This window comes from Lonchura striata, chromosome 4 (assembly GCF_050655825.1).
Source record: "Lonchura striata isolate lonStrDom1 chromosome 4, ASM5065582v1, whole genome shotgun sequence".
Taxonomy (NCBI): domain Eukaryota; kingdom Metazoa; phylum Chordata; class Aves; order Passeriformes; family Estrildidae; genus Lonchura; species Lonchura striata.
In genome coordinates, this window is record NC_140706.1 from 35,887,750 (window position 1) to 35,914,457 (window position 26,708).

General features: G+C 39.0%; 1 long non-coding RNA gene across 1 annotated transcript; it reads right to left on the minus strand.

The window, feature by feature from the left end:
• Positions 1–26,301, minus strand: LOC146767584 (uncharacterized). The gene is made up of 3 exons (XR_014954776.1): positions 3,956–26,301; positions 3,248–3,329; positions 1–3,076 (listed from the first exon to the last, which is right to left on the minus strand). It is a non-coding gene; the product is annotated as an uncharacterized LOC146767584 (long non-coding RNA).
• Between the last annotated feature and the right edge of the window lie 407 nt (positions 26,302–26,708).

Consider the following 26,708-nt stretch of genomic DNA (forward strand, 5'->3'; position numbering starts at 1 on the left):
ATATAATATATATATATATATATTTATGCCTTGTATATATCCTAGGCTCCTGGTCTGCTTGCTTGCCAGCATGATTGATCGACTGTGTCCTGAAAGTTGTTTATGAAAACCGGCAGGCGCCGTATTCGTAGAGATCTGCACACGCCCGAAGAAACGCCAGCGCCCGGCGATCTCGCTGTTGGCTCCATTCCTGCAGCCTCAGATAGCAGTACTGTTACGGCAGTGCTTATTACGAATGCCGCCGCGAGCTGCCCTTCCTCCTCCTCCTCCTCCTCCTCGGGCCGCAGCTGAGCCCCCGCAGCCGGAGGGATTTGCCCGGTCGCCGGCCGTGGATGGCGGCAAAGCGGAGCGGCCCTCGGGGATTGCCGGGGCGACCCGGGGAAATTAATCAGCTTGTCCTTGCTCAGGCTCCGAGGAGGCGGGGGGATGGCGAGGGGGAGCGTGAGATAGGGTTTGCTTTTTCTTCTCCTGTTCCAGGAGGGTCCCCTGTTCCCCCAGAGTGACAACCGGGTCACTTCACAGTCGCGTCATCTGGAGCAAAAATAAAGTGATGAAAAGTAAATTGCCCGCGGATTGAGAAGGCTTCGTCCAATGCCTAATTTATGTTAGAGCCCCGCCCCGCCCCGCCCGTCTCCACCTGCCAGGCCCAGGGCCGGGAGGATCCCTGCCCTACCCCCCAATCCAGGGGTCTTTTCCATGTGGATCCCATTATCATCATTTGCTCCTAGTATAAAGGGGATTAAGGCGATTAGAATGAAAATAATTAAATGATTTTTCAATTCACTCCTTCATGCAAGGAGAAAGAGAGAGAGAGAGAAGCGAATCTATCTGGAGAAGCAGAGATAGGGGCTGTGATTCCCTTTTGAAAGGGATAACTTTTAATGAAACGGAAGGAAAGGGGGGAGCCCTCGCAACTGACAAGTGTTTTCCAAAAACCAGATTAATGCTGGCCAGACCTTTGTTGCAACGTGGCCCTACTGTTTTCAAATAGGTTTTCCAACCTGTAATTGTTAACTCCTAGCACTGAATAATGAAATCAAAATAAAAACAAAAAATTCTCAGAAGCTTTGGGGTTTTGTTATTTTGGAGGTGAGAAGGTGAAAAAATTTCTTGGGGATGAAGCTGTTTATTTCTTTGTTTTTGTTTTTGTTTTGTGGTTTGTTTGTTTGTTTTTTTCCCTGTTACAAGCAAAATTCCTCTATTTCATCTTTTGGAATACAGCCATATTCCTGATGAAAGGATTTAAACATTTAAAAACAACAGACCTTTTTTAATCTGATAAAGGGATAATCGTTCTGTCAGCTTTTCTTCTTCTTCATTGAAAGTGCTCTAACAAAACTGTTTATATCCATATGTACACAGTCACGCTTTGTGTTCATTTAGGTATCTTTATAAATTCTACCTCACACGGGCAAAATTTAGAGATTAAATCCGTGTCCAAGAAAAGGCAAAAATTCAAAGGTTAATTACTTATGAGTGCCTTTGATTTCTTCTCTTTCTCTTCCCCCCTCTCCTCCCTCAAGGTAACCTTAAAATCCCAGAGCATATTAAAATACAGTTGTCCACCTGGGGAAATTCGCGTGATGTATTTGCAAAGACAAAAGGAGACTTTCCCAAGGACAGTGGAAGTTGCTCTGATGGTCGCGCCATCTGACTTTGCCAGCCCTGCTGCGGGGTTGGCCGGGAGGCAGGACAGGGCTGCCGGCAGCGCTCCCTCGCCACCAAACCCCCTCTGCCTTTGCCCGGAGGGGTGAAGTCACTGCAACCATTCTATTAACTTCAAATACGCAGAGACGGCGACGTAACACATCCCTTCACAACTTACAAGGAATTAAATTAAAATTTAACCCCCCTGAAAGGACTGCTGCTGCTGGAGGAGGAAGGCGAGCCGGAGATATGCAGAAAACGCGAAGTTTACAGCCCTAATGCCTCTGGTACCTGAAGGCGCCGCGCAGGAGTGGGTAAATCCTTTTACTAATTACTTGACAACAAGCAGATCAAAAAGAAAATCTTGTAGGAAGGACTTCAGGATCTGCAGGAGAGAATAACATTCCTGTGCTCCTTTCATACCGAAAAATCCTAACGTAAATATGCTCATAAGATGCTCTACTCTTACCGGCTTTAAACACGTCTGCCCACAGGCAACGCTGCGGTTTGCTTTTAAAGGCTCTTCTACGTCTGGAAAATTGCCCTGAGGGGTGCTGTTATTTTTAAAATAGTCGATCTTTTAGGGTGAAATTTAAGTATAAACGTTTCTTTGAACCAACGAGGAGGAGAAATCCCGCTTGTTGTCAGAAGTTAATTTTCAGCTATTAGAGAAATTTGTAACTATATTTTTCTTTCCTCTATAAACGTTATTGGCCTGCTTTCATAGTTACTAAAAATTTTATCCGGGAGATCGAAGGCTGAAACCCGGCATTCATTTGGCACTAACTCTTTTAGTAAATACTTGTTCCTACGGCGTAGCGCCCTTTGCCCGCTGGGTCTCTCCGCCAGCCCGGCAGTGTAATTCCTACCCGCCGAAGCGGTCATTAATGCCAAACCCGCGGCTGCGAGGCGCTTCTCAGTTACCAATAAAACCTTTACTGCGACTCGCCTCGAAGCGTCTTTAGAGAGCGCGCTTGTAGGCGCCCGGTGCCTGAGCGCTGTTCTGCCTAATGCCTCCCTTCCTGATCGCATTACCGGCCGCTCCCCCGGTACTTTTTATGGGCAATAAAAGCTCCCGCAGGCCCCGGGCTCTCCTCCGGTCAGGACGCAGAGCAGGTGACCGAACTCGCGGTTTTTCTTTTTCTGCGCTTCAATACCTCGACTTTCCTCCCCTTCATTTCTTCATGAAGTCACGCACGGAGCTTCGGAGGGGACGCGGAGCGCCCGCGGCGGCCGGCAGCAAAGGGACCGCGGGGCCAGGCAGAGCCGAGAGGAGGAGGACGGGGGCGGAGGGGCCGCCGGCGAGGCGAGCAGCGCCGCGCACTCCGCGTCCCCGCGCTGTCCCCCGCGGGACACACCGCGGGCGGGGACAGGGCATTGGCGCTCCCCGGGATGCTAAGGGCCGCCTCCCCACGGCAGGTCCGTGCCGCTCAGAAAACGACGAGGAGGGAAAAAGAGAGAGAATTTTAATATACATATTTTTTAAAAATCACAAACAAACACACGCAGAAAAGCTCCCACAACAAAACAAACCACCAGCGCAAAGAAAAAGTTCCGAACAACAACAACACAGCCGCAACAGAAACCAAATCTCATTTACCTTCCGTGGCCGGGAAGGTTTCTATGGTCCTCCCTTCTGGCGGGATGGGGTCTCCTCGGAGATGCCCGTCTCGTCCGCTCCCCTAGAACGACACAAAGCGCGTGTACCCCGCGGCGGCCCCGCGGACGCTCCCGGGCTGGGGCTCGGCCTCGCAGCCGGCCGGACCCCCGCCCCCGCCATATAAGGCGCTCCGGGAAAGCCCCGCAGGACCCGCCGGTGCCAAGCGCTGTCCCCGACACTTCGGGTCGCCCAACCCCGCCTCAGCAACTTAAACACGGGGAAACCCTCCTCCTGCAGCCCTGGTGGGTTTGGTGTGTTTCTGTCGTTGGGGATTTTGTTGGTGGCTTTTCCTCCTGAGGGTATGTACTGAGGCTGAGCCCCGCCAGCCCTCCCGGCCAGCTGGGGCTCCTCGGTCACCCCCAGAGCCGCAGGAGCCCTGCACTGAGGCGAGGGTCAGGCGCTCGGCCGGAGCGGCGGGCTGGCCGAGACGCGTCTGACTGCTGGGTGTAGGAGTCAGGCTGGATGGAGTCCTCCCTTACACGGACATTGGATATAAATCTGCCTCCGGGGAAAGGAAAAAATAACTTCATAGGGAGGAGGGGTGGGGGGAAATCAAAAGAACACCCAATCCCAAAGCTGGCAGGGGCCACAGACACCAAATACGTGTAGGGATGGGAGAAAGAGTAAAAGTAAATAAATCTCTGTTACCTAATTGAAAGGCAGCAGCGAGCCCTTTGTGTACACAGGGCTTCAGGGAGAGGAAAGCCAGAGCACGGGGAAAGCGGGGGGAGGTCAGGGGCTCCCCTTGGTCCTGCCCGCGGGAGATTTCCCTTCGCCCGGCCGTCTTCCCCATCCAAAGAGAGACAGACAGAAAGAGGAAAAATGTGTTAGGAGGAGCGCAGTAACTGGGGCGAAAGGCTGGGCGGCGCGGAGAGCTCTCCCGCTGCGGGGAGGGAGCCAGACTGCGCCCTGCCGCTGGGGAGGAGCACCCGTGCCGAACGGGCAACGAAACCGGAAAAGTGCAAACAAACCTGGTGAAAAGAAATAGCATTTATGGAGTTTTCTTTTAAAATGAATTGCCTTGGCAAGTGTATTTGCACACGTTTCTCTGCATAGAAGCCAAAGGATCAAACGGGGCCTTTGTCATTCCAATCTAATATGATAATTGACTGAAAAAAAAATCTGAAGTCTTTTTATTGTCTTATGTACAACCACAAGTTTTCTCCCTGCATTGAAAATCAATGCCCAATAATTCCCCAAATGTAGAGGGTAATGAATATGACCAAACCCTTTCCTGGAACTGTGAATTTGTTCACAATGCACTTGTTTGAAGAATTTAGCTCTTTAACTTCAGGGAGTGCAGAATACCAAAGGATGCTCTAAGTACATGCTTTCGTGTAAACACATGCAAATCAATCTTATTCCTTCTGTTAATCCTTTGTTCACCCACAGTAAGAACAACTGTGATGAACTGTTCCAACTTTATATCTTAGTGTTCTCCACATAAAAATATACTGATAACCTGCAGTTTGCAGTTTTCAGTGTTACTACAACATGCAGAGCAACTCCCAAACATTTCTCAAACATGACCTTTCAGGTACCCCTCTCCCTGGTATCCAGGAGAGCCTTTCCCCACCAGTCCCAAACTTGTTTGTAGCAATTCAGCCCCTTCATAAGTCAGCCTCTTTCTGGACACTGCTTCCAGCGTCTTCCATAAAAACATCAGGCTCGTAACTCCAAAGACAGTACAACCTGTTGCATTCATCCGTTTCAGTAGAGAAAAAAAAGCAGTCTGTTAACGGATCCTGAAACTAAATGTACACATATGCATATTTCTAACAAATAGCAGTACTTTTTCTGATACCTCTCTTGTACATTGTGGATGCAGTTTGAGGATGTACATTGTGGAAGTGTCTTTCACAACTGGTGTGGAATATTCTTGATGTGCAGGTGCATATCTGGGTTGAAAAGGGCCCGTTTAGGGTCATCAGTGCTATCTAGAGCCATGCATACACTGCTAATCAGATGGTGCAACTGCAGAAAAGCAATGGCCTCTCAGCTCACTCTAGGCCAGTACAACTGTGACTGTAGAAAGTCTTCAGAAAAATAACTATCACCTTCATCTACTGTCATATTTTCCTATCATCTTAATTTTCCAGCTACCAGAAACAGTCTTTTGAAAATGCAGTTTTCATGTAGAAATACGAAGCTGATGAGATAATAATTTTAAAAGGTAATTTAGTTTTAAAAAAGATGTCCCCACTCTCTTGAGATGTGGAACCAAAAATACTTAAGGTGATTGTTTAAAAAATTTTAAAAATATTTGTCTTGCTCAATTTCTCATATTCCCACTTTTAAAATTAAAGCACGGATTTAATTTTTAGTTAATTTATAAGTTTTAGTTATGGAAATGTTATCAGACTATTTGATGCACAGACAGCTATAGCCTACAAGAGATCCCATTGGTGACTTCCAGTCCTCCTTAGGGAGCACAGCAGCAGTTTCTCAGTAGTTAGCAACATTAATCAGTAGCCTACATCCCAAAGTTTAAAGCAGTGAATAGGTAAGGTAAACACATATAAATCCTCATGTCTAAGAGAGAAATCTTGCATTAGTCTGTCATATGAAAGGGCAAGAAAAAAAAAGGCGAAGAAGGCGAAGAAAGCCTTTTGAGGCTCTATTATCAATATGGAAAGTTTCCACACTAGTCCTGGCACTAGGTGAGAGAGTGGCTGAAGCACTGGCTGCTAGCTCTTTGGGCAACAGAAAAGGACAAGGTCAACAGAACATTCACAGCAGAAATGTTATGCCTAAGAAGAAGTAGAGGGAGAAGTGGCTACTTAAAGGGAATTGTAGTGTCAGTCTGGCTATCCAAAATCCTTACATTTCCCTCCTATTTTTGTGGGAGGCCAATCAGATTGGCCTTGAGTCAATGGCCCCGGGTGGTCCCTTACTGATCTGTGTGGTGCAATGACAAATCTGACACAGGACACCGAAGGTTTCCTGAAAAGCCAGGAGTGGGTTTTACTACTGATTTCTCAAACTAATCTGATCTGGTGCTTCACCTTCTAAGTTGATACCATTTGATTTCTCGCATTTGCACTATTGAATATACAGGGGGAAAGGGTAATTTTGAGAATTATCATGAAAGCCATTTTAATGGCTGGACACTAATTTTTCTCATCTTCCTGAAGTTAGAAAACCTCTTTATTTGATACAGAACATACTACCTAGATTCTGGAGAGCTGATTCCTAAAATGGTTACATAGGAATTTGCAAAATAAAAAGACAGCCCTGCCCCTCCATATTTACCCTGGCCAGAGGGTTGCGTTTTATCATCTAACATCATCCCCACTCTGGACTCTTGCTTTCTACTCAGAGGGGCAGGCACTGACATTTCTTAGCCAAAGTGAGACCCCAGCTCATTGCCTGATGTTATGTTGCTCAGAAACCCAGGGGCAGCTACTTCATGTTGCAGCATGCAAACTGGAAAAAGCAGAGCAAAAGCGAGGCTGTGTGTGCCAGAGAAGGACTGAGGTGCTCTGTGAGTGTGGAGCTGTGCGAAAGCTTGGGCAGCACCAACAGCAGCTGGACAAGTAATTGTGACCTGACTTTTGGAAAGAGAAGGCAGAGTACCAGATGGCAGTCAACCAGAAGAACTGAGATCTAAACAAAAATCTTAAACAAAACAACAAAACAATACCATATATAGGCAAGATGCTTTTTGGAGTAACACAGATTTCATTAAGAGGTATTAAAAAAAAAAAAAAGAAGTTGCCTGTGGTGTCTCTTGCTTTCCCAAAGGGCACATTTTACCAGATACCTGCAACAAAAATACCATAAAACATTACCTAGCTTATTCAGAAGGCCACTAAGGGGGGAAAAAAAGCTTTCTTCAAGGGGAGTTTGATGTGCTGTTTAGCCTGCTCTGTCATTTTTCTTGTCTCTCTTCATAATCTCTATGCAACCCAGAAACAGCCAGTAAAAAAGAGAGACCCTCTGCTTCTTTAATTACTTCCTGAAAATTTGACAACTACTACTTCGGTCTCATTGGATAATCTACTTTTAAATTACCTAGTCTTTCAAAGACAGCATAATTTGAGTACATTTACTTCCCGAGCTATACATCATGCCTATCAAAATTAAATGCTTCCAACATACCAATGCAGGGTTTTAACATTTTACTTCTGTAATACCTTTAACAGTAAATTTAATTTTTGAACAGATTTTTATACTTTAGCAGTAATACACAACTAGAAGTGGATTTTTTTTCTGATGACAAAGTAAAATTATGTTTAAAAATTTACATAATTTTATAGCAGTTTATAAAATGCAAAACTGCATCAAATTTTGTGGTTATTAAAATGTTTTTCTTTATTCCTTCTTAAGATAAAACCTATTAGTGCAACTAATTTCTGGACAAAATTTTCTGCATATAATCACAATTATAAATGTTATCTCAAAAGAATTTATACAATTTTCCTCTGATTTTTTTAAAGACTAAACTGTTCAATGTTCTCCTTTAGCAGACTATTCAACTGCCATTTTAACTAGTGAATATGTAATTTTTTTAGAAATTCTGTTTTTCTGCGATCTGTATGATTATTTCTACTTCTTTATCAGAAAACCAAAAATTATCTTAACAACACATATTGATTATCACCAAATATACAATAAGCACGTATTCAGGGTGTGGTCTCCGCAGGGTGTGTGTGCTTTTCAAAGCTGAAAGACTACCCCACACAGTACTAGGATTCCTCCTGTAGAGAAACGGGAAGTGAAAAGCAGTCACAAAACCAGACCTCTCCCCCAGATATTAGCATCGCTTTTGAGCATTCCCCTCTCAGGAAACACTGAATTTGAGGTTGTTTTTTTTCTTTTCTTTTGTTTGTCTGTAGTGACACATGTCAATAAGCCCTATTTTTAAACGAGAGCAGTTTTAATTGCCGGAGCACATGCAGATCTTGTGGTGGATCCTCCTGGCATAGGCACCACATGTGTGTGTATGCATGCAAGCCAGAAGACTGTCTACAGCACATGTGCAGGTCAATCCAACATGAGCAAAACCAAAAGCAAAGGAGGTAAAGAAACAGCACGTAAAAAAAAAGAAAAAAGAAAACCCCCCCTTGCTTCTAAATCATCACAAAGACTGCAATATCCTGTTATCTGTTGTAGTAAATTCATATACAAAAATAAAGAAACAAATGTTGCCCTTCTGTGAAGGGAGATAATAAAAGATTGATTCTTCAAAAAGGAAAAAAAATCCAGAAAGAGAAGAGAAGAAATACATTGTTTTAAGCTATACTCAAGAAAAGCACAGACTGACTGACATAACATTTAAGCAGCCCAAACTTCTTGATATTTTCCGTTGAAGTTGTCTTATGGAGTAAATACTATAGACATGACATAAGGCAAAGTAAAAGCCACTGGATATCTGATTGCCACTAACCTGTTTCTAAACTGTGCCACTGACTTAGTGAACATAAGATTTCTACGCTGATCCTAATTTATTTTTTCCTACTACAGAGCTGAAAGGGACTAAAAAATACCAAATTAATATACTTTTTTGTGGAGTCCATAACAAATGCATTTTATCTTAAAGAAAGATTACTGCTCACCAAGGATTAGTCTTGATTTTAAATATTGATCCTACATGCCTCCTTAATTCTATTATGTTTCCATAATTGTAATTAGATAGATATAAGAAAGACAAAAGTGTCAAGGTATAACACTAAATGATGATAAAACAGCAACACCCCTTCAGACCCCAATATTTTTTAGTTTAATGTCAAGGAATTAAAATCAGTTACCTACCTGTTTCTACAATTCTGGTGTCTGATTTAATTGATTCACCAGCTGAAGTTCCCTCCTCTCTCATACCCTAAACACATTTACATGCTCAGGAAATATTTAAAAATTACAAATCTTATTAAAACTCATTAAACTTTCACTGAAATACCATATAAAATAGGAAATAATATGCACAAATAAATCTTCCTCCTTTCTCTACTCCAGGATCACAGCAAAATGTGCTAAGTGAAAACTGATACACATGAAAATTTTTAGGCACTATTTACAGAACTCACAAGAAGATTCTCGGGAAACTGAACTATTTGGAAAGAATGACCGTGAATAGATTAAGAAATTTTAAAAGTTAAGGCTGCTGAACAAAATTATTAGAGGTTGAACTCTTAGGATCTTATTTAGCCCCCTATTGAATTCTGGCCAACAGCTCTCAGCAATGTTAGTGGAAAGTGCCCTGCACATTTGAAAACTACAATACTCATTGAACTGCCTAGCTAAGGTGTTTGATTAGGCAGAGGGCACATTGAAGGCAGGGAGTAGCCCTCCATATCCTAACATTTGCACACATAATTTCAGTGTAGTTGGTCTGCTCCTGTGCATAGTTGATGCTTTTTTTTCCTGTGGGTAGCACAGTAACAGTTTTTACTCTTATATGTTATTCAGTGGCACACACAGATTGGCTCTGCTTCCAAACATTTTATTATTTTTTTTTTATTTTAGTGTGTTGATCAACCTAAGTTGATAAATTAAAAGCCACAAACCAAAACGTGATTGCTTATTTGAATGTAGTGGATTTTGATTGTAGTTAGTTGATTTTGCATAAGCACTGCCAAACTTAGAAAATAAACTTCAAATTTCTGTGAAAATATAAATTATGCTAGTTATTTATTTAAAAAAGTATTTTACTTACTATCCCAAGTTTGCATAATATTTAAGGTCAGAACAGTCACAATAGAATTAAATCATTCTTCTGAATGAAGCCATGCTCATCCAATGATTTATAAAAACGGATTAGATCTTAAAAATCAATCATTATTAATGAAAGAATTCCAGACAACATCCCACCTGGAATTAATATCTAATTAAGCCCTACAATCTCTAAAGGAAAAAATAAAACTTCTTAGTGACTTATGCACTGTACCTGGCATTTTCAATTTTTCTGATATAGAAGCTCTTATATGGTAGCTGTCACTCAAGATCTATACTTTTGCTTCAGCATCAGCTTTCAAATTCATGTTACACTGGGTATCCCTTTAAAATAATAACTAGCCATTCCTAAACTTCTGATTCATCCTAAGAATCTTGCACTAAAATTGATTTTCCTGTAGACATTTGATCCAGAATTTCTTAAAAATACCTCAAAAGATAAGTTGTACTGATAGTGGTTTACAGTATAAATAAATAAAGTATAAGAAGTGAACATTTCCTGTCTTGCTTTGTGTATGATCTTGATTTTTTTCTTGTAGTGTGAGAATGCTATTTGCTATCCTCTCCTTAAACCACATTTCTGCAGTGGGTGTTGCAGGGCTGCTGCACAACAGCCGAGTGTTCCCAACATAAAAACAATTTCGTCCATTTGAAATCTCTCCTTGTCTTGTGCACACTCCTCGGGGCAAGGCCCAGGTGTGAAACCTTGCTTTAGTGAAATGCATTTCCCAATGATCATGGCAGAGTCAGCATTTTGTAAAGAAAGTACATTTGTAAGAGATATAAAGTTCCTCTAGAGGTAGAGTGCCATGAAAGTAGAAACAACTCAGTTACTTTAGTCAGGCAAGCATTTCTTTGTCCTTAGAAAAACAAAATAACTTTAAAAGTAAATGTAATAATCTCTGACCAATATTGGGTGATTTTTTGACAATCTGCAATAAAAAGCCCATTGGGCAAGTTTCCTCTTCCCCTTAAGGAATTTCTTTTTACTTATTTATTTTTGACTTTGACAAAGGGTAAGAATTATTTTTTTAAACAACTGGCTGCAGATTAAAATTAACACTGTACATTTCAATTATTATCAATTCGTCAGGGAGCCAAAAGAATTGGTATCTTTTTAATTAAAATATTTTTATCAGATAACCTAAGCCTCTAAGGCCATATATTTGATTTTAATTAAAAAAAAATTCTGCTTGTGATCATTGTTCAGAATTAATATACCAAATAAAATATGGGAAGAAAGGAGGTAAAGGGAGGTTATATAGTGTTACCTGATAAAAGGAGACAGTAATATTTAAAATGAGGTAAGTGTTGCACCGATTTATGATGTATTTTATCTTCTAGAGAAACCCTAGTTTATCGTGGTGTCGTTCAGTTCGAAACATCAGCTGTATATCTTTCTGCTTTTGAATGTAACTCTAGGTTGAAAGGAAAAGGTTTGCAGTGATGTGATGTATAAGCAGATCAAAAGCTTGGCATTTTTTCTGGGATAATTCGCTTTGATATTGAAACATTTTTGTTGTTATAAATACATAAATATTATAAATATCTTATAAATATCTCAAAAGAATATTAATTAATAACACTTAACATGCCTCTCATCTTCATGGTGCTGTACAAACACCTATTAATCAGAAATGATGAAAATGTTCCTTTTAGTCCCCACTCAAATGATCCTGTAAACATCCTCATTGCTAACCCAGTAAGCACCAGAATTTGTATTTTTTTCTTTGTTTCAAAACCAAAACAAAATGTCTTAATTTATACTCTGCTTTCCTTTGTATCCATAACTTATCTGTATCAGGAGCCTTGCCAGTAAAAAAAAAAAAAAATCTAGCTTGTAAGATAACAGGGCCAAACAAATCAGCCTCTAAATCCCACACTTAATCTAATCACTGAAAAGCAGGATAGCAGCCCAGCACCAGGCTGAGCTGGGTGTTACAGCTGGGGAACACACTGGGGAAAGCAGAGGTGGCACTTGGCATCAGCCCCATGCTGTGTACAAGATGAAAATGCTTTGGCTTTTAAGGGCACTAGTAAATGTTGAACTACTAAATTTTTTTTTAATTAAAATGATGTGCTAACCAGGATTCAAGAGCTGCTCTGACTGATGAAGGAAAGGTGTCCCCCACCTGCAGATGACCAGGATTTAGTTTTTTTCAAGGTAGCAGTTCCTGCCTTCCATTGGCTTCCAAATACGAAAGAAGCAATGAGATGTCACTGGGTAAATGCTCACTCTTGGTCTCATCTCCCAGGATTACACCAGTTGATCATTTACCATTCAAAATCACAAAAATCATTGATTTCTGGTCCTAATGCTTGAAGGCATTTATCCATCCCACTTCTCTGTACATCCAGTTGAGACTACATTTCATTTATTCATAGATTTTTCATAATTTAGTAGTATAGACACACTTTGAAGAAATTAACTGAAGGAAAAAAGATGATTTTCACTTGTACTGTCAGTGAGTTACTTTGCTTTTTGTAAGCTAAGCCAGTCTCCCTGAGGACCATTGTTTATTTCCATTTAAAGAAATTTGTAGGAGTATGTATAGTGTAGCCTAAGGATTATAGCAGCCTGACACAATTGTCAGCACAATTTATTAAAAAGTGCCAGCCTGAAGTCTTGTGATCTTCCACTTTTCGTCTTTAAAAAACAACTTTTGGTCTTGTTTAGAGTATATTTATTCAATATACTGTTAATTTTTTAGCTTTCATAGTCTGTTCCCAGAGTAAATGAGATAATAGCTATTTTAATCTAAAAGCCATTAACATATTTGCCTCATGAGACTCCAAGGTCTGGGCTGTACATTTTAGTGGTAACATCTCAGATGTAATACAAGAAAATAAATCATTGTTAAACCAGAAGGATTTGGTTTATTTTCACTCTTAAAAAAACAAAACCAAAATCAGCCAAACAAAAAAGTCAAACACATAAAAATAATACACAAAAACACCACCACCAACAAAAAATTCCCACAACAAATTTTTCTAACTAAGGAAAAGAAGAAACTTGCATAAATCTGCCAGGGACTCAGCTCACAATTTAAGCTCATCCTGGTGGATAAGGAATTGATAAATAACTGTTGAGCACTCTGGGGATTTAAATTAACATAATTTTGACAGCAGGGTTTTATTTATGCATATGCAATCCCTTAGCTTCTTATTACATCAACTTGTTGGATCCATTGGGCTCATTCCAAACCAGTCAAATGCAAAAGGAGGGTCTCCTTTTGGATTAGGTTGTTCTGGGTTTGGCCTGCTGAAGAAAGCAGGTCTTGAAAACATTTTCAGATTTTCTCTTGGACAGACTCAGATACCTTGGGAGTTTGGAACAAATTTATAGACACCACTTTAGGCTTTAATTTTTATCTGTTAGTCTTCCACTGAATGGCTTTCAGGTTATCATCTGCATCATTTATGCACACACCCAGGCAGATGGACATACATGGATACACACAAACATGTAGAGTGTGAAGACTTATGTAGAAAATTAAGTATTTGCTTTTCTTATTCCATATCACGGTTCTGAAAAGGAAAAAGAGATCTACTTTCTTTCAAAGCTTCCCAGGACAAAAAAGATTCTTGAAAGATCCAAATCAGAGCAATGGCCACGTTTATTACTGATCTGACAATGAGACAGAAGGCATCCCTTGAGTCTCCATTCAGTGGGTCTGTGTTAGAGAAGTATCTCTTTGTCTTCTGTTTACTAAGTTTCTATCAAGCTAAAAATATATCTAGAAATTGGCAATACTCAATGTTTCACTGGCAACAATTTACCATTTATTAAAAATATTTAAAAACAAAGAAACAATAAAATATGTGTTTTTACAGGTGTCAGATTAATGTATCTTTCCCTTTCTTTTCCTCTTTCTGAAAAAAACATTACGTTTTTCTGAAACACTGTGCTACCCTGATGGAAAAAAGAGAACAAATACCTTAACAGGATCTCACTTTTCCCTTGTTCACTGTCTTAGCAAAGTGACCCTGGATTTTGGCAGCTGAGGTATATGGAAAGGAAGTTTGCAGACAAACTCCTCTTTTGCCAACAGGATTTGGGTGGAAGACAAATTTGCAGGCCAAATTGGTCCTTCATAATTGACTGGGGTGTACAAATTATAAGGGACTCCAACATGCACATCAAAAGGCACCATGAATCACCAGGGACAAGGATAATTTAGCCCTGCACAGTTCTGAGAGTTTTGACTGACTTTTACATTTTACCATAACATACTCTTTCCCTTGTGTTTTTTACTATTCATTTTTTCATAGCACCCTCCAAACCAAAAGACCCCAAAAGCCACAGACATTCAGCACTACAGTAGCTGTCGTCAGCCCCAACACTTTATCACCTGTGCTTTACAGAAGGTGAACCTGGAGCACGGAGTCTGCCATTTACCACGCTCAAATGAGCAAGTAAGAGACCTAAAAATAAAGCTTCCTCTCAAACCTCCTGTAGCCAGCTGCCAGGGCCCTAGGTGCAGATCTATATTTTTCCAGTCACAAAGTGTGCCCTTAGAATCAGAGGGCAGCAAAGAGCCTTTCTCATTTAAATCCATTGCGATTCCAAGAAAGAGAATCTTTGACTTGTTTGCTATGCTTCCCTTGACATACTGCCTCCAGGGCAATGTTCAAAATGACCTTACATAACAGTTTACATTCATAATCCATCACTGTAGAGGGAAATCAAAACAACAGACTCTTTCCTGCTTCATTATGAAGGGCTGCTCTTGTTCTATGTTGGGTCCTTGGGAAAGAACCAGTGATGAAGTCAGATTGGAACTACTAAAAACACAGAACACCTCCATCCCCAAAAAATAACCCTTGTACAATGTGCATTTGCAAATTAACTACACCTTGGCAATGTGCATTTATAAAGTAGTTGCAAAAATCAAGTGGCTGAAAAATTAATAAAGCAACTTTTTTTATTAAAACTTAAAGGCCTCTTAATACTTACCAAGTGACAAATCTTACTGAAATACCACAAGTATCACTTTTAGAAGATTCTAAATCATAATGTATGCACACATTATGCTATTTTTGTATGTAAAAATTACACTTTTTTAACAAAGACAGCATTTAATACAGATTTATTTTCCCTTTAAAATTCTTTCTTCACCTCTCAATATAATATTTCAGAATCTTGCAAAACAATGCTGTTACTTACCAGAACAGAAGAAATCTCACAATCTCTTAACTTGAGGCTGACAATGAAAGCCCCCTACATTTTACTTGGCAGTCCAATTAAAAACAAAAAACATTCTTACCTCAAAAAGTGAGTGAATAAACAAACATGACACAGCAAGTTTGGAGATAAGAACTCAATGAACTGATAAAAACCTTGAATTCTGTAGTATTTTTACTATCACCAGATCTAAAACAGTTTTGCTAAACAGCTCCCCTTCTTTGGTAAGGGAAACAAGGATGGAAGCGGTACAATAACCTTCAGTGCTTCTTGATAAATAGCAAAATAGCTCAGTGGAAATGTTCAACTTCTCTATGATTAAAAAACAAACCTTTAATGTAGTTTTTGTTTACTGTGTCATAAGTGCAACGTTGGAAGTTGTTGCCAAAGAGTCATTGGAACAGGCATCACTAAGGCAGTGTCAGCCAGCCAGCTCTTTGAAAATGATTCAGTTCCCCTAGTCTTATGACTAAAATAATATGCAGTGGCTCCAGCCCGAAGCCTGGTTAATACATCTGTCCAGAACACATAATTACTTGGTCATAACATTCCCCCGGCCACCAGCCAACAAACCAATCAGCAGTTCTTCTTAACTCACTAGAATTTTTGCTGTGTCAAACTGTTTGATCTCTAGGTAGTAAAAATGCAAAAAATGGAAGGACACTGCACTGGAAGGTTTTAATTTAACATAGTTTCTCATGGAAATTAAATCTGAAGAGAAACATGTTTTTGTTGACATTGCTAGATTTGAGATTTTTTACCCCGCTTCAGGAATGATATTGACATATTTATCTTGCAGCTTTTTTCTTATCTCTTCACCAGCTAAGATTCTGAAATGTAATCTCCTTTTCATTAGTTACTTTCACAAAAAACTTCATGTTTATGAGAAACTTAAATGTTACCAGCAAATTTAACAGCCCACTAGTGTGCAACTATCAAGTTATCGACTATGCTTATTGTGTACACTGTGCATGGAAATGAAACTGAAAGAGGTGAAAAAGTCTATATTTACACAGATACTACTATCCACAATTCTCTAAACTCTATTTGTAAGTGCATATGTTTAAATTTCTGAAGTTTGATTTTGTAAACTCTGATTATTTTGTAAACTCCTGAGGCACTTTGTACCTATAAAAGCTTTATATTTACTGCACCAGGACTCAGGATCAAGAGAACGGTAGTGTTATACTTGCTTCCTATATCATGTGCCAAAACCACACTCAGGAAAGCACTCTATGCACATTTCAGAGTAATTAAATATTTTCTCTGCACAGACATGGTATTTCTAAAGCAAGAAAATAAATTTCTTTATTTCCTACTGTGAACAACTTAGGCATCACACTCAAACATGCAACCTTAAAGAAACTGCATAATTTCCAAATTCATACTGTATTTATTGGCTTAAGTGCTGTAGTTTCACACAATATCCTTTTTCTATCAGTGTCTCTAGACAAAGAAACATCTTTACCTTGGCCAATACTGAGACTTAAAGGCACTACAAGAATACAAATAAAGAACTTAATAAATTTCTGTAATATGTTTCCTCTCCCTTGGTCACAGAAGGAGGAAGGACTGGGAGAATCCCACTTTGAAAAGGAACTAGGGTGTGGTTGGAGTTGATTTTCAGAGAAACTCAGTTGTTTTCCTGCCAGCTTTGCTGTTTATTTCCTATTAGTGTCGAATCTCAGATTCAGCACCTTGTCTGTGCAAAAGGGGAATTTAAAACAGCCAAACAGCATATTCTGCATTCTTGGCATAGTACAATACAGGGATAGTTAAATATTTCAAGGGTCTATACATATGTTCTGTGAGTGTTAATAAAAGTATAATGAATTTCAACATTAATAAAGATTGTATGTATTTAGATGAAGAAAATCTGTGACAGAACTGAAAAATGTTTAATTATAACCAAAGGATGCCAAGGAATGGTGGGGTTCTTACCATGTGTATCAGCTTCTACTTGAAATCACCCTTCCTTTCCTGAGTCTAAACTTTCAAAGTATTGTGGGTAAGAACAAACCTAACTCTTCACAACATTTTGAGAAAATTGAAAAAATATTTTATAACTTTCATGGTCCAGAGGATACTTAGAAAATATAAAGGCTGGTGTCTTAAGTTTAGAAATGCCACAATAACATTGTCTAAATTCATGTGATCTACCCACATCAGTTGTCTTTTCACGCAAGTGCACTTTTATGCAGTTTTAATTCTGTGATCCTGCATTAGATTTTCAAGACAATTCCTGTGTTATTTGTGAAATCATGATACTGCATTTTTTGTCTTCTGCATTTATTGTATCTTTAACCATTACACAGAGGCATGTTATGCAGCCTTGCTTTAAATACAAAGCTAGGAACTCTACCCACATTTACCTTCCTCCATCACACCCAGATTAACAGAGTACTTTGCAGATTTATTTTCATGCTACCTTACTATTAAGAACCAAGAAATGACTGGGTATTTTTATCCTCACAGAGAAACAAAAAATTCATCAGGAGAAGTCATAAATTTGTAAGACGAACTTCACATCCATAGTAGTGTGAAAAGTTTGACTATGTACATAGGTTCTCAATGTGAGCTCTGAACAGTTTCAGCAGTAAGACTGAAGGTTCAATACCCCTGCAAAACTGGCCACAGGTCTTTAATATTAGTTAAAATAATAAATGATTAAAATAAAGTAAATATCTGAATGCGAATACTGGCATTTGTATGCTTTGCTGTTTCCCTCATCTACAGAAGTGAAAACACCCCAAAATTCTTGTGTGTCCCCATAATATGTCTTGGGCACATTTACACAGAAAATGTCTAGATACAATTTTTTTCCTGAATGTTTGTTGCTCCTCAAAGGGTCATAAAATTTCAATAAATCCCACATTGCCAAAACACCAACTAACCACAGGCACTGAGATATCCATTACCTTCTCCACTAGCAGTGAGGAGAGGCACCTGGAATACAAATTCCACTCTGGAGATGCCTTTCTATCAGTTGTGGAGTTCAAAGCTAACATGACTGAGGTAAAGTGAAGGTAACATTGTCTCAGCTATGGTTACTTCAAATGAAAGAGTTAATTTCCATCCTTATGGGGTGGTGGGGTACATGCAGACCATCTTACAGGACGCTTTTCTGAAGCATGACTACCACAGTAATCTCCCATCTCTTTTTCCTCTGCTTCCACTCTTTGCCAAGGCAATATTTATCCTTCTACTCAGAAATGAAAATGAAAGCTGCTCTGTGACAAAATGTACAGTGTGATGCAAAGCATTTCATGTCCTAGCAAAACCAGCTTAAAGCCAGCATGCCAGTGATGATATTGTTCATAGACAACAGTTAATTTGGAAAGTGGAAGGGAGAAGTCAATATCTCTAGTGTGATGTGATTTTATACTGAAAAGCCCTCACATAATGCACACGTGCACAGGAATGGACTTGAAAGCACTTCGTTTGGGGACTGAACACTAGAAAATGTACAGCTGGGAACCACTTTCCATTGGTTGGTAGATGAGATAATTGGCTTTATTCTTTGTTATTGAACATCTAATGTTTCCTGATTTTTGCAGTCTTAAGTAGCAATCTCGATACTAAGAGTGCTTCTTATCCTCATGGAATATGCATATTTTCCAAAACATTTATCATAGTTTGCTCTGGTTAAAAATAAAAATCTTAAATTACTATTGAATACACCTCCGACTGAATCCAGGCTACAGTGTAATAAGTAACAATGTATTCTGGATGAACTCTAAAGGGTTTCTTACAGTTATATATTCCTCCCAACATCAAGACAATCCACTGTACTTCAGGCAGTATACATATATTGCAGTCTGTGTATATAGATGCTGTATATATTACTGCTTCCTTAAAATAACAAGCAGAGTCATGAGAAAATATAAAGAATAAAGATGAAAGACATAACTGCTTAGTTTGGAAATTAAACATAAATTAAGGTGGAAGAAATTCTCATTATTTACTTAGGGCCTGATCCAAAGCTCTTTAAAGTCAGTGGAAAGAACATCAACTGCACAAGGATTTAAAATGTGACACTGCAGTTGAATGCTTTGAGAAAATGTCTGGGAAAGCAGCACAAAAAAAAAGCCTAGTTACAAGTGGGGAGGGAAAGGGCTTCCTGGATTATTTTACACCATTTTTACCTGTGGGACCATCTTGATCTCAGCTTGCAAGGACATGCATTGCTTTATTCCATTTGTGCAAGTACGAAGCATGCTAAGACTTCATGGCACTGGCTCAAGTGTAAGAAAGGGCTAGAGCAGGAAATAAAATACCTTGGGTAATAGTCACATGAGCACTGCAACTAGGGCAGCACACCTCAAAGCAGCTATGTCTGTGGCCTCCAGTGAGGTAGAAGCACAGTATTCTGCAGCTCAGGGCAGTTATCCGTGCACCACAGGTTTGGGAGAACCACTGGCACACTGCATGTGTCAGGACGCCCATGCTGCTGAAACCGGATCAGAGGAATCAGCAGCCAAAGAAAAGGCATTGCTTCTCAGGATTCCCAGCATCCCCTCCATTACTATCTAACATTTCCACTGACACTAAACAGTGCATCCAAAGTACAGGATGAGACTTTTGAGTTTGGTTTTTTCTCCCAATGAAATTTGGTTTTCCAGTTCTTTTATTTTTCTGTCTTATTGCTCATATGTTTTTCCTTTGAGAATTTTAACTAAAGGGTGAGTTCTCTCCACTAACCAGTCCATCCATTATTGTGACTGGATATTAAGTTAGCATTAAATTTAACACACCACACAACTGATATTCAGATATTATTTTTTGAGCACAGACACCATGAAGTACCCACACAGAACACTCCTATAGACATTTTAATGTGTTAGAAAGCATAGAGCATTCCATTTGTGTTTCAGGACAGAGAAAATCTGCCTTGAATGTATGTAACACACTTGAAAGTAAGCCTCCAAGAATGCACAAAATTACAGGATGGGGACAGATTTTCACATCTAAATGAGTGATTCCACATCTACAAGAGTGTGAAAGTCAGTGCTGAATAGCCCTTAAAAATTCCCTCGAAGCTTTCTTCTCATTCACTATTATATTATTTTCTCTATGACTCTTGCAGTCCATAGAAATCAAACTAATATAACTTACAGTTCAGCAAGACCTTGTATAGTATGTAGCCTTGGTCCTATAATTCCATCAACAGAAAGTATGATAAAATTAGTAGTAGAGAGACCATTGATTGAAAAAGTCTGGTTCTGGGTAATTGTCAGAGAATCACAGAATTAAATAATTAATAACATTTACTTTATTTTATAAAATTCTGATACTAAACTTCTCCTGCTCTGTTTTGGTTGTAAGTCATCCAAGGAAAGAATAAAGAAGGAATTTAGTGTTTGCTTGTAAAATCACTGGAAACAGAAACCTGAGCCAACTGAAGTCTAACAGTAAAGAAATTTGCTCACCACCACATTGCTACTGTTTAATTGTTTATTACTTTGAAAATGTACTCCCAATAGCAACATTAAAATCTGGTTCTAGGCCAACCCAGGCACATAAGGTAGAGCTGGAAAAGATCCAGTTAGCTTACAGCATCACATTTTGCAGTGTCAAAGGAGCAAAAATTTCCTTTAGATTCAAGGACACCATAATACCTTGTTTAAATTAAATGCTGAAAATATAAAGAGTCTTGGATATTTTTTTGTCTTTTCTTTTATGTTTAGACTCATCATAGTGGAAACAGCTTCCACTATATGGATGAAACTAAACAGACACAGTGATATTATTCTGAGAAAACAAACTCTTACCTTCAAGATCCTGTGCCCACCCTGCTGAGTCAGTTGAGAAGTTCAGCTGATTAAACTTCAGCAAACAAATTTAAAGAAAAACTTCCAAAAAAATGTTAGCAATGCAAAACAGGTGTGGGGAAACCAACATTCACATAAAGGGCAATTTTCACAGGAAATGTAGGCTGTTTGACTGCCAATTCTATTTATGGCATCTTCAGGTTTCTCCCTGTTCCATTCATACTAGAGCACCAAGATTAGTGTTTGGTTGCCCAAATCAACTCCATGCCTTTTTGGAATGTTGTAAAGCAGTCTCCTAGGAGACAGCTGTGACATTTCCCTCAGCCTTTGATCTTATAATTTTAGTTACAAACAGAGACTAAGAGGATGTTCCTTGACTCTGGTAACAATTTCTTCCCCAAAACGCTAGTATTAGCACCTCCACCATTTTCACTACAGTGCATCAAAGCATGGTGGCTTGTACACTGTGTGAAGAAAGCAAGCCATTCTTTGGAAATCCATAAAACCATTTTTCTCCCAAGTTAAAAAAAAAAAAAACATGTTAAGTTGTCCATGTAATATCATATTCTGCAGTGTATTTCATTCAACCACTCGCATCTCACCCAGCACCATGAGAGCTGAGGCAAGCAGAGCCTCCTACCTGGCTCTGTGTCCCTTGACGTGGCATTATAACGCCTTATCCTGAGCAGTGAGACTGTTGGATAGTGCACTCCTCTGTTTTAGCCTGTGTCCTAGTGTGCAACAGTCTGTGAGGAGAAAGAAACTGCATTCTTTTGTGGAGGGCTAGCACTTTTTAATAATAATTGCTAAACTACAAGACAATGTTATATTTATTTTTAGGCTATATTATATTTTGTGAAAGAACTTGAGCTTTTTCTTAATGGCATTACTAGACACATGGCAGTACATGAATGGAATGTAAATACTTGCAATTATTTTACTCATTTTTTTAAACCATAATATTCTGAATAATCTCAAATTGTTCTCCAAACTGATCTATGAATAACATGGGTTAGCTGCTAAAACCACAGAAGAAACTCCTCTACCACAGAATGGTTTACCACAGCTTTCTTTTCCTGGTAAAGTGTGTTTGTTCTGTACTATCAACAAAATACTGTATTTCACAATACGACACTCTTAAGACTACATTAGCAAAGACACAATCTCTGTCTTCCAGCCAAAAAGCCCTTTAAGCCATTTAGAAGGCAGTACAGTATTTTCCCTTGGTTAATACTGTATTTAGGGAGAATATTATTCAAAAGGTATCAGGCAGGAACAAATGTCTCTGTCTTCAAGAGCCAGGAGATCATGATGGCATTAAGAGAAATTTAACATTTCAAACTGTTCCATTAAAATCAATTCCTATAAAAATGTACTTAGTATTATAAGTATGGAGAAACCCTTCAGAACAGAACACAGAAAAAGAATGACAGAAGGAGTCTTCACAGCTTCTGCTGACTTTACAGAAAACCAAGCTGAAGATTCAGGAATAAAAAATGGCAAAAGAATCACAATATATGGTGGAAAATGAAACATTGCAATACTTGCTGGGTGCTGGGTGTTGTCACTTTAAAGTAAAAATTATTTTGATTTCACTGGATAAAGCAAGTATCTTCGCAGAGATATACCCTCATTTTTTATTCATGCTTCAAACACACAGATTAAAGATCACAGTCATACTGTTCATGCACAGAGTTTGGTAAAACTGTCCTAGAAGATTACACAGACTGATTAAAAAACAAATCCCACAGCTGCCTTTGGCTGTCCCAAATGGCTTCTGCCCTGCTGCAAATGAAGATGTTTAAATCTGTACTGCAGGGGGCCAAGAAGTCACCCGGTGCTGGTGTGGAGTCCTAAAATTCTTGTTTTCTTTCGTACCTTGCATAGGCATAGAGGTCAGAGGCTGAATTGATCTGCAACATAGGGTTTTAGGGCTTTCTTTTAGCACACCATCAAGTAACTCAGAGTAAAAAGAAAAAGGTACAATTTCAGCTGCTCTTAAAATAATCTCATTTCCTGGTTGACAGGTACTGAAAAAAATCCCCAAAAATCAGATTCCATACTACTGGCTGTGTCATGAAGAATGGTCTATATCAGAATACAATCCTGTAAAGAGCAAAGATCAAAAATAGCAACTTTCTTTGGATTCAGTGTGGAAAGCCACCATACTTTATAGATCCCAAAAAAGTAAAATGTTGAAACAGAGTGCCTACCTACAAGCATATAATGTTACAGGTCTGGTGACGTGCTCAAAGGTCAGTGCATGCTTGTGCACTTACTTGTGTCAGCCTTTGAGTTTGCTATGCATATGATAACTGGCACAAAACAGACTTCAAAATTGTGATGAATTTTATTTTTATTTATATATGATCCCCATATTTTCCTGTTGCTCTTATATAGAAGATACACCTGTGTTGCTTCTATGTGCGTAGCATAAATCTAAGATGCTGAATGGAGGCTGAAATTACACAACTGAGTGTTGAGACATGAAAAATGCATTCTAATATTTAGTCCTGTAAGATTTTGTTCCATCCAGTTTCATCCACACAGCAACCAATGTCATGAGTTTAGGAAGCAATTGAAGCTACACATGAGCCCAGGGCAATTGTGGTCTAAGGGAAAACGGAATTTTCTGACACCACATCCCTTGTGGAGAGACACATTTATCATCTGCTTTCCCCTTGAGATGCACTGTGTCTTTGAAAACAGAAGAAAGTAAATTTATTATTGTTGCTGTAAATAACCTCAGCCATTCTCTTTGCTGTTCCTTAGCAATGAATCCTCTTTTGATACTAAATTTAAGGGAAAAAGACCAGACTACAGCAGAAAAAGTAGAAAGTGCCAAGTTGGAGGAAAACAATTTGAAATGATCTTTCTTTCTTAACTCAGAAAATCAGAAACATAGCTTAAATCTGAATTTTCTTAACAGTATTAAGCAAAGATAAAGAATTACAAACAAAACCACAGAATATTAGAGACAGACTTTCTAAGATGCTTCCAAAGAAGCATTTGCTAAGCTCATGCACACACTTCTTGCCTAAAATCTCTCATGTTTACACAGATCATGACAATGCATGCTCCACACATAACAGGAGCTAATTTTTCATTTTAATCAGCCAACACACAAGACAGAACTCTAAAATGACAAGTTCATGTGAGGTTTTCAGTTAGGTTTTTTTTGTTTGGTTGGTTAGTTTTGGGTTGGTATTTTTTGTTGTTTTCTTTTGGGTGCTTTTTTGTTGGTCTTGTTTTGGGGTTTTTTTTTAGTTTTTTGTAAGAAAAGAAGGCATATAATTTAACCAAGTATTTATCACATGAAGAAAAGAAGACCATAAGAAAGAGTTAGCCAGGGAGGTAAATAAGACTTTTTCAGCCTCATTAAAGTCAGGTGCAGTTCATCCAAGATCTTAATGCCAAAATGGTGTTCTAGAATAAGCATGATGCACAGGACAACAGACAAACATGATTTTAAGTATGTAAATAGAAGTTAAATCCTGAATATGCTATTTTATGAAAAAGCTCATCATGTTATTTAAAAGTTTTGTTCATAAATTTATTTTAGTATCAGAATTTACTATGGGAATTGGAATTATGATTGAAGAGATTTGAAGAATTACATTGGAATTCTATTCTATTCTATTTGCTTCATCTTCTTGCTTGCATGGGGGGGTCTCGGGCATTTTTCAGAAAATACGCAGTTTGGCCAGTTGATCAAAAAAATCTCTTTTTTATTGTGAATAGAAACTTATCTCTAGTTAAGACAGTCTCTCCCTTTTTTTTTTTTTTTTTTGGTCCTCCCTTAAATTCTTTTTTTAGTCTCCAAAGATTGGGACTGGCTTCAGTCTAATCTTCTGAGAATCCTTTCATGTTACTCATATTTGTATGCAGTAATTACATAAAGATTTTCTTAACCCTTATCCACTGATACCTAAGAAGAATTAAGAGCAGCTTTTCCATGAAGGAGTCCAGTCAGCTGTTCCTGCAGACCACTTTCTAATGTTTTTTAACCTTGTGTCATTCAGACTTCCCTCTCCAAACAGATTCATTTCAGTAAGTGGCTCATTAGCATCACACAGGAGAAGAATCCTTACTTTTTTTCCTTTTAAAACCAGCATATCCTTAGCTATCTATCTCTGGTGTTTGTACTGATATTACAGCCACTTCAGTAAATTGAAGCTCTTCCACAGATCTTGACTCCAAATCAGCGCCAGCCTCAATTCTTTGGCTGAGGCAAATGCCAGACATTGTTTATACAGTGGTAATCAACATGGTAAATTTAGAATATACCAGAATAAATTATGATAAATTTGCTGCCTCAGGATAAAGATAACATACGGGTAGAGTCAGTGGTTATCTCTTAAAAAAAGGGAAATTGATGAACAGACATTTTTTTTCCTTCCAGGCTATCAGAATAAATGTTTTTTTTCTCCTCTGGGATTTGTAGAAAAAGAAGATGGGACATGTGGATCTCATGAACTCTGATGCTAAATACAGCTACAACTTTTGAAAGACTCTCTTCCCTATATTTCAAGTTGAACTCCATGTTCGTTCCTTAGCATTAAGAGTTGCTTTCTTCCTTTCTTTTTTTTATCTCTGTCATCTCTCCAGAGATCAGGAAATGAACTGTGTGCCATCAGAGAGCAAAGCAGTACAGAACCCAGGGGACCTGATAGCAATGGTGCTTTTTGCCCCCCACCTCAGCAGCTTGACTTGCTGTTCCCAGAGCTGGTTTCAGAATCATCAAGTAGTGAAAATTCAGTGGTGGTGTTGGTTTTTGGGGGTTTTTGGGGAGAGGTATTTTTTTACCTCAGAAAATATAATTTTAAAAAATCCATAACAGATTACTTCACTGAGTGTGGGATTTCACTTCACTTTCCTTCTAAAACTTAGTGCTTGAGAGCTTTTTTTAGCAAAATTTATTTACCTGGAGATGAGTTTCCAGAAAATATATATTCCAAATGCAAACTAGCTTCAGAATAGACTGAAATTTCTCTCTCTCTGTCAAATACATGTAGGGGGCCCAAAATTTGTAGAAGCAAAACCACATTCTTATGCCTAGCATCTAACTTTGGCAAATCATCTGGGTAATGAAGGCAATTAGGATCTAACTAAATCCTAATCTATTTGAAAATCATGGCAATCCTCTTACAGGTATTAGCTGGCTGTAGCAGGACATTTGTGTAAGTTAAATACTGCAGCTAGAATCCACACACAGCGAGCGTACAGTACAGTCAGCCTTTTGTTAAACCAGCAGGCAGAGTTGCATTTCTTCAGTTTCATTTTCCACTTCTGCCTTTCAGCTCCACCTCTGTCTTTCAACTTCACCAAACTTTAAGTATGTGTTTAAATCCAACAGGCTTTGATAGGATTTAAACACATGCTTTGCCTCACTAAGGAGGAAAGGGGTTACTCACCTGCCTACTCACTTAGATGATGCACTTCTCTGGGTGGAGGCTTCATGTCCTTTTACATCAATACTGAGAGAAGGTGTGATGGTGGAGGCCTGAAGTCTGATTACAATTTTTTGTCCATTCCCTGGCTCATAGTGAGGACAATGAGCAGATCTCAAGATGGTGAGGCAGCACATCTTCCTCTTGATATATCTTTTGAGCAGGGGCTACCCCAGGAAGACCCCAAATGAACTGCAGAAAGACTCTGCTCCCCAGAGCTACATAGGAGATAAACTACACACTGCCATTTGGTAGCACAGGCATCTTAGAAATTACTGTAGTATTAATCTGAACTTCCAAAATGATAGAAGAGAAGCAAAATT